Raw genomic sequence first — 13,404 nt, forward strand, 5'->3', positions numbered from 1 at the left:
CTAAGAGTTTTATAAAATGTCAGAGACTAACTCATACTTTTTAAAAGAAATTCACTGAAGACAATGTGAGTCAGAAAATAATTTGGAGAAAACCAATCTTTAACAAATAAGAAAAAAGCAGTTGAATATCCACAAAGTAGTTGATATATATACTGAATCAGAATTTCAAGGGAGGGGAATGTGGAACTAGAAGAATCTATACTTTTAGAAGTTCCCCAGGTGATACTGATGTGCAGACATGGTTAGCTGGGAACCACAGATACACAGCTTGCCAGCTGCTCTTCATCTCCATGGCAACAGAGGCAGAAGAAGCAAGCATTAACTGTGGCATGAAGTATTTAAGCTAATGTGTTTGCTTTTAATTACTAGATTTGCATTTGTCATTATAACCCTTTAGTGAATATCTTCTCTTTGGCCCTATGCCTAAGATTTGGATAGTTTCCACCAGGTGAACACTATGCTTTTGATTATAGACTTTTTTAACCTAGGCTTATACTAATTATGTGTAAAAGAAAAATCATGTTAGAACCCAAGTAATTAAACTTTTTCTCCAGAGACTCATGTCATTAGAAATAATGTCATACAAAAATAATGCATCTAATTGTAAGTATGAACAATGGAATAAATATAGAACAAGATTTAGAGAAATATAAATGCCCAGGTACACATTTAAGAACATTATTAGCTAAACCTCAGCTGTTACAAACTGTATTTAATTTAGGTCTGGTTTTCCTCACTGAGACTAAATAGGAAAACTAGTATATCTGATTTCATTTATAGGGCCAAAATTTTTTATTACTATACTTGTTCTCAAAATCCTTCTTTCTTTGAGGTTTTAGAAATAAGTATATTTTTTCCTGTAACTTCAGGCATTAAAAGCCTTTTGCAATATTTTAGCCTTTCAGGGAAAATATTAATAATAATAGAAGTATAATACATGCAGTTTCCTATATATATGTCCTGTTGTAATTGCTTTTTCTCCTGCTCTCTTTTAATAGAAACATCTATTTCCTCCATAGAATTTTCTTAGTCTTCTACTTTTCTTTTTTCCTGCCAAGAGAAGCCTTTGCCTGAGTCAACCCTTTTTTCCAAACTTTATGTGCATGAGGCTTTATAAAATCCTGTGATGCTATCTTCTGTTATTTATTATCATTAATAATAACTATGACAATAATAAATATTTTAATACCTTCTTCGAACATTGTTTAATTTCATCTTTTGAAATCAGGAAAGGTTCCCTTGGCAACCAAGTTATATCCTCCTCCCTGGGTGGCATGATTCTGGTATAAAAATTATATGATGCAAACTAGTCAAAGATTATTTTAAAATTAACCCATCATTTCCCAGTTTACAACTTATATCAGGCCTATATTTTTCTGTGAAAAAGGAACTAAACACTTCTGCTGTCTAAGCCTTTAAAAACAAAAAGGGAATAAAAAAGAATTAAAAATTATGGTTGTGATGGGAAGAGAAAAATTATATATATATAGTGCTTGCTTTGGATCAGGGGATTAGGACCTGCCCATTTATCTGTTATTGCTTCTGTATTCCTATATCAGGAGAAGTGGCATCAAATGGACTGAGTGTTAAAAGACCCAGTGTGTGTGTGTGTGTGTGTGTGTGTGTGTGTGTGTGTACACGTACCTAGCTGTATCTTGGGGAAAGATGAGCTTTGTGGCTTGATAGCTGTTATGGATGAAATATTTTATGTCCCCCACCAAATCCATATGTTGAAACTCTAACCCTTTCAATGTGATGATATGGGATGTGGGACCTTTGGAGGTAATTAGGAATAGATAAGGTCCTGAGCGTGGAGCTCTCATGAATGGGATTAGTACCCTTATCAACCTCACAAGACAGGGCATGCTTCTTCTGCTCTCTTCTGCGTGATGACATGGTGAGAAGTCTGCAACCTGGAGGAGGGCTCTCACCAGAACGCACCATGCTGGTTCTCTCATCTTGGACTTCTGGCCTCCAGAACGGTGAGAAAGAAACGTCTTTGTTTATAAGCCACCCATTGTACGGTATTCTGTTTTAACAGCCTGAACTGACAAAGACAGTAGCCTTAAATTCACTCAAATCATACAGGTGGAACTAAAGATATAATTGTATTTTCTGTAAATGTAATTTACAGTTTTTATCAGTAACTTCAGTTTCCTTTGCTTGAGTCCAATTAAGTTATTTACAAAATATTTTCTGGAAAAAATGACGATCTGGAATTCAAACATTTTTCTCAACTGTGAACGTGAATAAGCAGGAGGGTGAGTAAAAAAAATGCTTATAATCTACAGTGGCTTGTTCTATAAAGTAAGAGAGAAAAGCACACATTGTTTTAAAAAACTGTTACATTGTGTTAGGAAACATTGTAAAAGTGGCATTATAGAAATGCTACATTGTAGAAAATTTGGCAAACTGCAGTAAAAGGAAAAGCAGGAAAAAAAATTAAACTCAAGTTCCATCTAAAGACAAACACAGTTAACATTTTGAAGTACTTTCCTAGGATTAGGATTCTTTTTTAAAAATTCAATTTTGTAACTCAGGAAGTCCTTCTAAGAGTTACAAGCTATCAAAAGCAATTTCCTTGATAATATATTAATTTTTGGCAACATATATTTAAAGGTAAAACAAAAGGACATAACTTTAAGTGAAGATGGCTGTTACGTTGTCCTTTAATTAGCTACAGAATTTACCCTTCACAGGCAATACCACTGCTGGAACACTATCTTCAAAGATAATCTGAAATGCAAAAACAGAGACTCAAGATGTTTCTCACAGAATCACTTTTTGGGAAATTGTCAATCAATGGTGTCATATCTATATGATTGAATACTATGCAGCCACTAAAATATAAGGATTTAAAAAATAACATGTGAAATGATTACTAGCCAATGTTAAGCCAAAAAAAAGCAGATTTTAAAGTTTCATATAAAATATGATCTCAATTATGTTTTCACAAAGCAGAAGAAATGTGGTACCAAAACACATCATAAAACACCAAAAGGGTTGCTATATCTGAATGCTGGGATTATAAATAAATCTGATTACTTTCTCTGTAATTTTTTGCATATCCAAACATTTTCTACAATGATTGTGTATTTATTTTATAATTGTATTTTTGAAAATAAAACAATATAAGCTGTTCCCTTGCTCCATTTTCTGGGAACCATACTTGGAACACAAAGGAAGAGATTAATTGCACCAAGCATCCCTTACTCAGAATAGTTCCTGTGTTTCTAATCACATGGCAGCTGTTTGCGTGGTAATAGTCTGCTCCGAGTTTTATAGAAGCTGCGTTTCTTAATTGAGTGCTTTGAAGAGTCTTAAGACCATGCAGAAAGCAGAGTAGGGGCCCCCTCTCTGGCAGGGTTAGCTTGTAACACAGTTTGAAATATTTTTCAGGGATGGTCACAGCCTTCCCCGTTAGTGTCCACATTTCTTGGGAAGCAGTGGCCCAGACACAGGGCTCCTGCAAGCCTGGGCATAAAACCTCACTTACGGAGGAAGCCTCGTTGGACCAGTGTGGGCCTGAGCTCTTCATCACAGCTAGGGTCCTTCTCTAGCTTGTAGCAACAGAAACTGGCCCAGGGCTTTGCTTTTCTTCTGACCAGGTGGAGCCTGAATACGACACCCATTTTTGATTTTGCAAAAGGTACGATTTGGCGGAGCCTCATTTCTGGGCTGGGCAGTCTACCCATTTGCTGTTCGCTATGACTTTTTCCCCAAGAGCACATGGTAACTCCAGAAGGCCTTCAATGACAAAACCCAAAAGGAGGAACCTAGGGGTTTTCTCTATTTTGATGGGGACAGGTGGTCAAAGAGGGGAGGGGATACTTAACACTACAGAGCATCAGTGGTCTCAGTGTAATAAAAAAAAAAGGCTCACTTTTCTCACTGGGCTGGTGGGGAGGCAGAAGAGGGACTCCAGGAAGAAGGGAGCACAGGGCTTTTTCAGAGGCCATTTAAGGGCTTGACTGCCCAGGTGGGACGTGCAGGTTTTGTGACATCCATGATCCAAAGTAAGTCATCTGATCAACTTGGCAAAGTTTCTTCAAAATAGGGAACATTGTCTAGTCCTTGTCTAGAGGAGATGCTGGATGCTCTCTGAGTTGGCTTGGGGATGAGTATTCAGAAGGCCGGGGTCAAGGACTGATTGTCCTTTATGAACCCTTCACCATTTCAAGAGGAAATGAACAGACCAGAAACCAATCAACAATGCAAAAGCTGCTTCTGTGTCTGAATGGGAAGCAGGCCCTCCTGAGGGCCCCGACCCCTGGGACTGAGGCATTGCTCCCCGCCCAGCTAACGCAGCTGGTGCTGAAGGAGCATCACTGATTCCTTCATGGGCGGGGGCTATGCCATTGGTGGGGCTGGAGGTCGAGTCTCACCCCGCCACCTCCCACTACGGCGTGCCCTCCTCACCATCCGGCACCATTCTAGGCAAGTCTTCCAGCTTCTGGGACAGACGCGTCTGACACCAGGGGAAAACTACAGTTGCGTGGTCCCTTACTCCATCTGCCGGCTCTGCATCCTTACCCTGTGCCCACCTCCTGGCTCTGGCTGGCTGTTGGCACCCCGCACCCGCGGGTTCCCTATTGCAGCACCGGGAAGGCCTTTCGGGGTGAGTCAACATTTTGCTTACATGCATTTGCTCCTCATTGAAAGGGCATGGGTGGCGGGAAAAGAGACTTACTTATTAATTATAAATTTCAAAATGAAATTAGTTTTAAAGTTTTTCTGATTGTAAAAACTGTGCATTCTCATGGTAAGAAAAAGTCAAAGTATACAGAAAAATCATAAGAAAAAAGCCAAAAAAACCCACACCCCTCTAAAATCTCAGCATTGATTGGTAACCACTGTTAACATTCTGGTGAATGGTCCTCCCCCTTCTTTCTTTGCTACATTCTCAATGGGAATATACTGTATATTCTTTTGAAAACTTTTTTTTTTTTTAATTTAGAAAACCTCAATCATTTGTTCTTAAATCTGTTTGCCTTTAAACTCAACAATGTGTCTGAGTGTTTTTTTTTTTTAAGGTAAATATAGTACCACATTGTTATTTTTGTGGTTGTACGTTATTTGCATTGTAGGATATACCTTAATTTAATTTAAAACCCTTGATAGATATATCATTTACTTTCAATTTATAGTAATAATGGTACCCTTACTTTTTTTATTAGTAGAAGCAATAGAAGAAAAATAAGAACAGTATTTGTAGACTTTTTAAAATATCTGTTACATAAATTTCTAGAAGTATTAGGTTGCCAAAAGTTTGCTCAGGTTTTTCCTTAACATCTTACAGAAATTGAAGACAAAAATTTTGGCTAGCCCAATAGAATCATTGAGTCTAAAGATATTTGTATTTATTATTTTGACTTATATAGCTAAACTGCTTTTTGAATTATTATTATTTTTAAAATTTATTTATTTATAATTGAAGGATAATTGTTTTACAGAATTTTGTTGTTTTCTGTCAAAGCTCAACATGAATCAGCTGTAGGTATACATGAACTCAAATAATGGGAGAAGTTTTTGGTGCCACAACAGCTATTTTCTTGTGACATGTTTTAGAAAAAAATGGATTTATTGTTTCCTTCTGAAAGACAGATACTTTTTATGCAGTGCTTGTAAAGAAATTAGGTACATGCTCATGGACAAGTTGATTCACTTTTGGGGGGCTTTGTATCTCATCTGTGTAAATCAGCCTTGGACTAAATGCAATCCAAGATCCCTTACATGTCTAAGATTTTACAGTTTTATGATGCTGGGGGCCGGGGGTGGGGGGGCAGGGGAGGGCGGAAAGCAGTGACCAAATATCTTACTGTTGTCTGCCTGCCTTTTTATTTTTTACCGTATTTTTTCAGAATTTCAGTTGGAGTCTTACTGTTGTTGTTCAATTGTTAAAGCTGTATCCAGCTCTTTTGCGACCCTGTGGACTGTAGCCCACCAAGCTCCTCTGTCCAAGGGGTTTCCCAGGCAAGAATACTGGAGTGGTTACTATTTCCTTCTTCAGGGGCTCTTCCTGACCCAGGAATTGAACCTGTGTTTCCTGCATTGGCAGGCAGATTCTTTATCACTGAGCCACCAGGGAAGCCTGCTGGAGTTTTATTCTAGTTGTATATTAATTCAGAAACAATTAACAACTGCACAATGTTGTCTCCCTATCCTACAATGACCTTGGGATTGGATGTTGTTATTTCTTCATGAAAATAGTGCAAATGAAATGGGTTATATCCTTTTTTTGCCTACTATCTATACTTCTCCCTCAGTGCCTAATTCAGGGCTCTTTACCCCAAAAGGGGCTACCTAACTTTCTAGTAGTATACATATACCTTGTTACATGTGAAAATAAGCAAAGCAATATATGCATATTTTATATATATGTATATATATGGTTGTATATGTGTGTGGGAGTGCACACATATGTGCACACTTGTAGTTTTGCCCATTGCGTCTCACCAGCAGCTTGCATAATGAGAATGCTGAGGCATTAAACCTTGGCTCAATGGTTTGGTTCAAAACAATTCTGGTTATTCTAATTTCACTCAAGCTTCTCCCCTGAGCTTGTATATTCCATGCTACTCCATTTCTCAGCTTCCTCGCCTGGCAGGTATCTTGAGCTTGACATGTCTAAATCAGAACTCCTTATGTCTCCCGCATCCTCCAATACCTTCTTCTACAGTCTCCGCCAGTTTGGTAAACGACAACTCCATTCTCCCAAGAAACACATTTGTGCCACTCTTGCTTTCTCTTTACCTCACACTGGTCAGTTCTGTCTGGTCTGCCTCCGTGTCACCCTCCAGCAAAATGGGCTCTCTTGATAATAAAGTTGTCCAGCTCTGCTGGACCACACGCAGCTCATGCTCCAGGCTACATGTTTTAAAGTATCTTTCACCTCAAAGGCTGCAGTCAAAATCTTGTTTCCTCTGTGTACAAGTCTCCTTGTTGCTGGGTTCTTAGGCATGGTAGTTGGAGTTGGCAGGCAGTTACTTAGAATTTCTACTCAAGTGCTCTTTTGAAACCACTTTTTAATTAAAAAGTTAGATCCCCAAGATCCCCTGAATATCTGGCTAGCCTGCAGTTCCATTACAAGGCTGGAGAAAAAATGTCTGTAACTGTTTGTTGCTTTATACTCTTATTTAGTTCTTAGGATGGACAGGGACACAAGTAACCAACACTGACTGAAATAAAGAGTGATGGGCAGAGGTGTTTCAGGTGAAATGTGTCTGGCCCCGAAGACTCCAGGGGCCTAGGCTGCAAATGTGCAGGCACGACCAGTGACCTAGTTGGTCAAGTATGGGCAAGGAGAGACGGGGGGTTGTCCCAGAAGTCAGGAGCTGAGGAATATGGGCGGATATCTAGAGGGAAGGCTCATTTTATCTTTTCTGAGGACTACATGGCACTAGTGGTAAAGAACCCGCCTGCCAATCCAGGGGACATAAGAGTTGTGGGTTTGATCCCTGGGTTGGGAAGATCCCCTGGAGGAGGACATGGCAGTCCACTCCAATATTCTTGCCTGGAGAATCCCATGGACAGAGGAGTATGGCAGGCTGTAGTCCATAGAGTTGTAAAGCGCTGGACACGACTCAAGCGACTTAGCAGGCAAGCACACCCAAATGAGGCGCCCAGATCAACATGGAGCAAGCACCGTATACAGCTAGAACCAAAGCCCTTCATTTCTCAGAAGAGATGAAAGACGATGGTTCAACTTTGTTTCCCATAGGTACTTTATCTCTTTAAGACTGTTTTCTAGGGTAGGGTGGGTGGAGTTTTTAGCATCTCAAGAGAGTGTTAAGAACACATCTGCTTTGTCTGGGTGTTTGATTTTCCTTTAACCACAGTGATAGATACACTTTGTGGTGTTTGTTTTTGGCAGAGTAGTTAAGGCTGTGGGCTTAGGACTCAGTAAGAATTCCCTCTACGTTACAACTCTACCACTTACTAGCATAGGCAAATTTTTTTCACCTCTTTGAGTCACAGTTTAGTCATCTGCAAAATGGGTTTGGTAAGGCCTACCTTATATGGGTTGATGTGAAGATTAAATGCAATAATCCAGGCTCTGTGCCTGGCATATAGTTAATGCTCAATAGCTGCTATTATTGGTGCTATTATCATTACCACTATTATTAGAGTTGAATGTGGCACAGAGGTCATCAGGCCTACCTTCATTACATCCGAGATAAAGAAACTGACCTTCAGAGCTCACAGGTCCCTTACCATCATCCCTCCACAGCAGGTTCCTGGCTGAACCAGCCAGTGCAGCCTCTGGAGCTCTTTCGTCATACTCATCATTGCCTGGTGGCTGAAGTTTGTAATCATTCTTGCCTCCCTGCCAGGTGGAATATTGGCATGGAGTTGCCCGCAGAGTTTAAAGGGAAGAAAATAATAGTTTACAAGCTCTGTGGGGCCAGGGACCATGTCTGTCTTGGTCTCTTCCATATCCCTTGTGCTAACTACAATGTCTAGTGTTTAGTAATATAATAGTTAATACACAAACACATGTGTATTACATGAAGCATATTCAGCAAGGAGGTGACTACAAACACATCACAGTGGAAATGTGGCACCCATGAGCACTGACTTCTCCCCTGGGAGTTGTTCCTGGACACATTTGCCCATTTCCCTCCTGTGCTTCTAGAGTGCTTTGAACAAGGATGAAAGCAATTTATGTGAGAGGCCGTTGCATTTGGCCCCCACATTGCCTCTTTCCTTTTTCTCCCCCTCTGTTTCTCTGTGCCCTTTTCTTCTTTCTCTCTCACTTCTACTTCCTACTCTTGATTGATTCTTTAATGAGGATAAGCTATGTTGTGCTGCAGAAATAAGCCACCTCTAATATTCAGTGGCTTAATACAGCAAAATTTATTTCTACAAATCTGGGTGTTACTCCAGGACAAATGCCATCCATGTGTTGGCTCAGCATTCCAGGCTTCTGTCTTATGGCACTGCCCACAGCTGCAAAGATGCCTACCCCAAGGCTGGATACAGAGCCTTCAAGGAGCTCATCCTGGTATGACGCACTTGACCCCATGTCACGCCCACCTGCTCTGGTGTGGACTGGTCACCTGGACTCACCCACAGGTTGGGAAGGGTCATCCCTCCATGGGCTCAGAAGGTCCTAGAGGCAAGGAGAGCAGGATCTGGGTGAGTATTAGATGGCTCTACCACAGGTCTTTTTCAAAACTCAACCCTTTTCCTCATCTGTTCTCCCTTCTTTTTCACTTACATTCTCTTCTTTCCTTAGTCCTTTCCCTGCCTCCTGTGTCTTCTTGCCCACCTCACTCTGGCTCCTGGTCTGTATCCTACTGTGTGATGCAGAACAGATGCTGACTGAGGATACTGTTGCGATTGTCAGGTCTGCTTGACTCTGACCTTCTTGCCTGGATATAGACAAAGGCAACAGAGTTTCCCTCCTCCTTTTGGATCACTGGGAACTTACAAAATCCTCCTGTTGTCCTGAGTACTTCTTCCCAGGCCTGCAAAGGACTGGCAGAAGGTCAGGCCAGGCATCTTGCACTTGGGAGACACCAGGCAGCCCCAGAATCTTCCCCTTCTCCCTTCAGGAGTCAGCGCCCTCAAAGACCCCACGAATCTCAGCACACGGCTCAGTGGAGCTGGATGTTCATTTGGAGTGATGTGTATTTGATTTTCTGCACAGGATCTAGTCACTGACCACTTACCTTGACTGTAAGGAGTGATTAGTTTCTTGATAGCATCAATAAGGTCTCTACATGAGTATTTCAGATTGGCCTCAGAGTGAAACAAGTTGAGGTGGAACTTAATTTTTTTTTTAATACTAATTTTGTAACAGATGAAAAGAACCTGTGTGGCAGACAGATGGGAAGCACATGGCATGGGGGCCAGATTGCCTGACTCTGCCATCGATTTATCGGCTCTTATTAGTTGAGTCTCTTTCCCTCTGGGTCTCATTCTTGCAAACAAGAGTGGTTGGACAAGGTGAACTTTGAAGCATCTTTGAGAGCTATGATTCTTTGAGTTTGTCATATCTTGCTTGCCACAGAGGGTAATACATATGGCTGGGGTAGAATGTATTATGTGAAGTCTTAAAAAGGCCCCTTTGTGTCATCATCCATAGAAGAGAAGGAGCAGAAACGGGGTGAGGAGTGGATTAGATGAGGTGTGATTGGGCAGCACTGGGGTAGGGTTTGATGATGGGCTGTAAATAGCCTATTTTCCTCAAAAAGTAGCACAGCTTATCTGTTAATTTTATTTTTTGTAGTCTCTCCTCTTGTTTTTTTCCCCTTATAAAATTTTTAGTGTCAGAAAATGCTGAGAATGGAAATATTAGGGAATTTAGAATGAGCTTGTTGAGATATTTAGTATAGACACATCAGCTGTTGGTGATTTCCCCCAAAGTTGAAGGTTATAATTTTTCTACCCTTCCTAAGAAATAATGGTCTCTTGGAATGTGCAACTAAATTAGTCATACTGTGTCCTGAGAATTGGTCTCTGTAATACATCCTGGCCTTTGAAAAAGAGCTGCAGTTGTATAATGGATTTTAGAAGTCTCCAAAGCTGGTTCAACTAACATATTTGTTAGTCTAATAAATGATATTGCTCTTGTCAAGATTTTTCCATATAGCACAATTTAATAGAGGAATCAATAGTTTCTCAGACATGACAAAAGGGCCTGGGTGTGTTTTGATGGGAGACACAAAGTCTCTTGTTGTTCTAATAAAGCCAAAATGGAAAAAAAGTTTTTTCCCCTCCGCTTTCAAGTGTATGTTTATGAAGCTAAAATATACATACCACTTTCTCTAGGAAAATATTTGTTTATCAATATTTTCTCCTACAGTGTCTTTTTACTCTGTTATTACACATGAATATGCATTTTGTTTCCATCTTACTTCCTCTGGTTTGATGAGCTGTCACTGGTACACTCTTCTTCAGGAAAAACTCAAGTCTGAGGGTATTTTAATCCACTGAACATAAGGAATTTTATTTAGAAATCTTTTAAGAAACATTTTGGGCAAACATTGGCATCTACCTACATTTCTTCTCATCATAGCTTTTTTAAAGTCCTCAGAGTGGTTTCGTACAGTCAGGAGCCATCTTCTCTAGTGGCTCCTGCCTTCACTGAACAGAGATTTTAAGGTTGTTTACATTGTCCTCTGACCCCTGCTGCCATATCGATACCTTGGCTGATTTTAGTTAATGGGTTAAACAAATCTCTTTTGGAATTGTTAAAGCTTCTTGGAAGGAAACTGCATTGGTATTGAAAATATTGGCACGTCTGTGTGTCTCATCCTCAGCCAAAACATTTAGTTTTTGCCATGGAATGTGTTATTTGGAGGATGTCTGACTTTCACGGCTCTGGGTTCTACCTCCTGGCAGGAGCAATTTGCTGACATTGTCCCTTAGCAGTTATCCCCAGATAACACCATCTTCATATAAGAACTCAAGTATTGGTCAGAAAATGACTGTTGGGGACAGTTTCTACCAGACTGATGAGAGGCTGTTCTTTGAAATACTTACTCAGACAGCTGAGATTATCGGTCATGACTATCTCTTGAGTCAGAAATAGTTTCAGAACATTTCCAGAGAGAAGACAAACGAATACATTGATGTGTTAGGGGAGCTAAAATTGACTGAGGAGATAAGCTAGGTTGAGAGCAGTGGCTCACCTTGAGTACACATTAGAATTACCTGGTAGGCTTTAAAAAACAAACAAACAAAAACACCCCAGAGTCTTGACTTTATCCCTAGAGATTCCTGCTTCAGTTGGTCTGGAGTGGGGCATGGTTTGTAGTCTCTTTCTCGCTTTTTCTCCTTTTCAGGTGACTCTACTGCACAATCAGGGCTGAGATCCACGAGTCTAGTGCAGTGCTGCTAGAATTGGAATTGGTTAGAAATGCACTTGGGAGTGGGGCCTAGGAATCCGTATATTTTCAGTTCTCTAGACGATTCTTGCCCATGATTGTCAAATGTTAGCACATATCAGGATCATCTGAAGGGCTTGTTAAAACAGTTTGCTGGGTCTTATCCCAAGAGTTTCTATTTGATTAGGTCTGGGATGGGACCTGAGAGTTTACATTTTGAACAAGCTCTCAGATGTTGCTGGTCTGTGGTTCACACTTGGGCCAGCATCAGTCTGCAGTAGACCTGGGGACTTGGACTGTTTCTGAGTTTGTTGCAAAGGTGGTAGCTTAAAGACATTAGGATCTCAGCTGTTGTAAACTGAGATCCTAATGTCTTAGAACTAATTGCTTTGGCTAGGAACCCATTTCCCACCTCCTACCTCCACTTTTTAAAGGTTTTTTTGCAGCATGGGATAAAACTCCAAGTCAAACTTTATCACAGATGATAGTTACCACTTTCATTATTTTGACTAAGACATTCTGCCAGTTTTATCAGGGTAAAATGAATTATCTTGAAAGATTTTTTTCCCCTTCTCTATAATGATTGGTTGTTTCAATGTATTAGGCAAATTGTGGAAGGCTTTGATTGTCAGATACACTTTATAGTAGAATCTGTTTTTGCCTCAGTGGTTAAGAGTAGAACGTAAACTAATATCTTTAGGTAAAAAGAAGTAGCACATTTTTTTTTTCCTGTTTCACCGATGGACTGGATACTATTTAAGGCAGTGGTTCTCTGTATGTATTTCAGATGAAGGTGGTGGGGGAGGGTCCTCTCTAGTTGATTCTGATAAAACCCTCAGGTGAGAACCATTGCTTGAGAGCAGGGATCACAAACTAAAATGCCTCCAAGGACTGGCAGGGATTGGGGCAGACTGGAGTCTGCTGCCTGCAGGGAACAGCCCTCCTCCCACTCTGGCTGGTTTTGACTAGGTAGAAACACTGCGCAGCATGGCCGGAGCTTCTGGTTTTAAAAGGAAAGCCAAGGAACCTACTTTTCTCCTGAGAAATGTCCTGATCTTTGAATGTTGTCAGTACACTTTTAAACCTGTAAGACCCTTGCACTGATCAAGCGAAACATACTTGTGAGCAGTAAACAACCTGTTTGTGACTTCACAGTGCCTTCTCTAAGTCTGAAATTCCAATAAGAGTCAGTCAAAATGAGTCCTATTCAGTTACCTAAGAAGTACACTCAGTTTCCTGGGTTTGCTGTCTAGCACTGTGATTCCATGAGATATAAGGGCAACAGGGAAAATATTACTGCATACTTTTAAAAAAGGACAATTTAAATATCTCAGGCTCAAGTTTGTGTGCTCCCAGATTTTAATATAATAATCATCCTTGATATAACATATTTCTTTGGAAATGAAATTTGGATCCATTTCAATCTTTAATGCATGGAATTAGCAGGATAGGGGTTGGAAAAGTTTCAAACTCTATAGAAGAGTGGCCACAAAAGAACATTCAAACCAATAACTAAAAATCTCAGCGGTATATTCTTCAGTTATTGGATCTTGGGTATTCAGGGCTGACT

General features: G+C 40.3%; 1 long non-coding RNA gene across 1 annotated transcript; it reads right to left on the reverse strand.

Annotated features, from left to right (window-relative positions):
* Positions 1 to 8,594: 8,594 nt before the first annotated feature.
* Positions 8,595 to 12,971, reverse strand: LOC133235463 (uncharacterized). Its single transcript, XR_009732559.1, has 3 exons — positions 12,866 to 12,971; positions 9,221 to 9,374; positions 8,595 to 9,112 (listed from the first exon to the last, which is right to left on the reverse strand). It is a non-coding gene; the product is annotated as an uncharacterized LOC133235463 (long non-coding RNA).
* Between the last annotated feature and the right edge of the window lie 433 nt (positions 12,972 to 13,404).

Source organism: Bos javanicus, chromosome 2, assembly GCF_032452875.1.
Source record: "Bos javanicus breed banteng chromosome 2, ARS-OSU_banteng_1.0, whole genome shotgun sequence".
In the NCBI taxonomy this organism is placed as follows: Eukaryota; Metazoa; Chordata; class Mammalia; order Artiodactyla; family Bovidae; genus Bos; species Bos javanicus.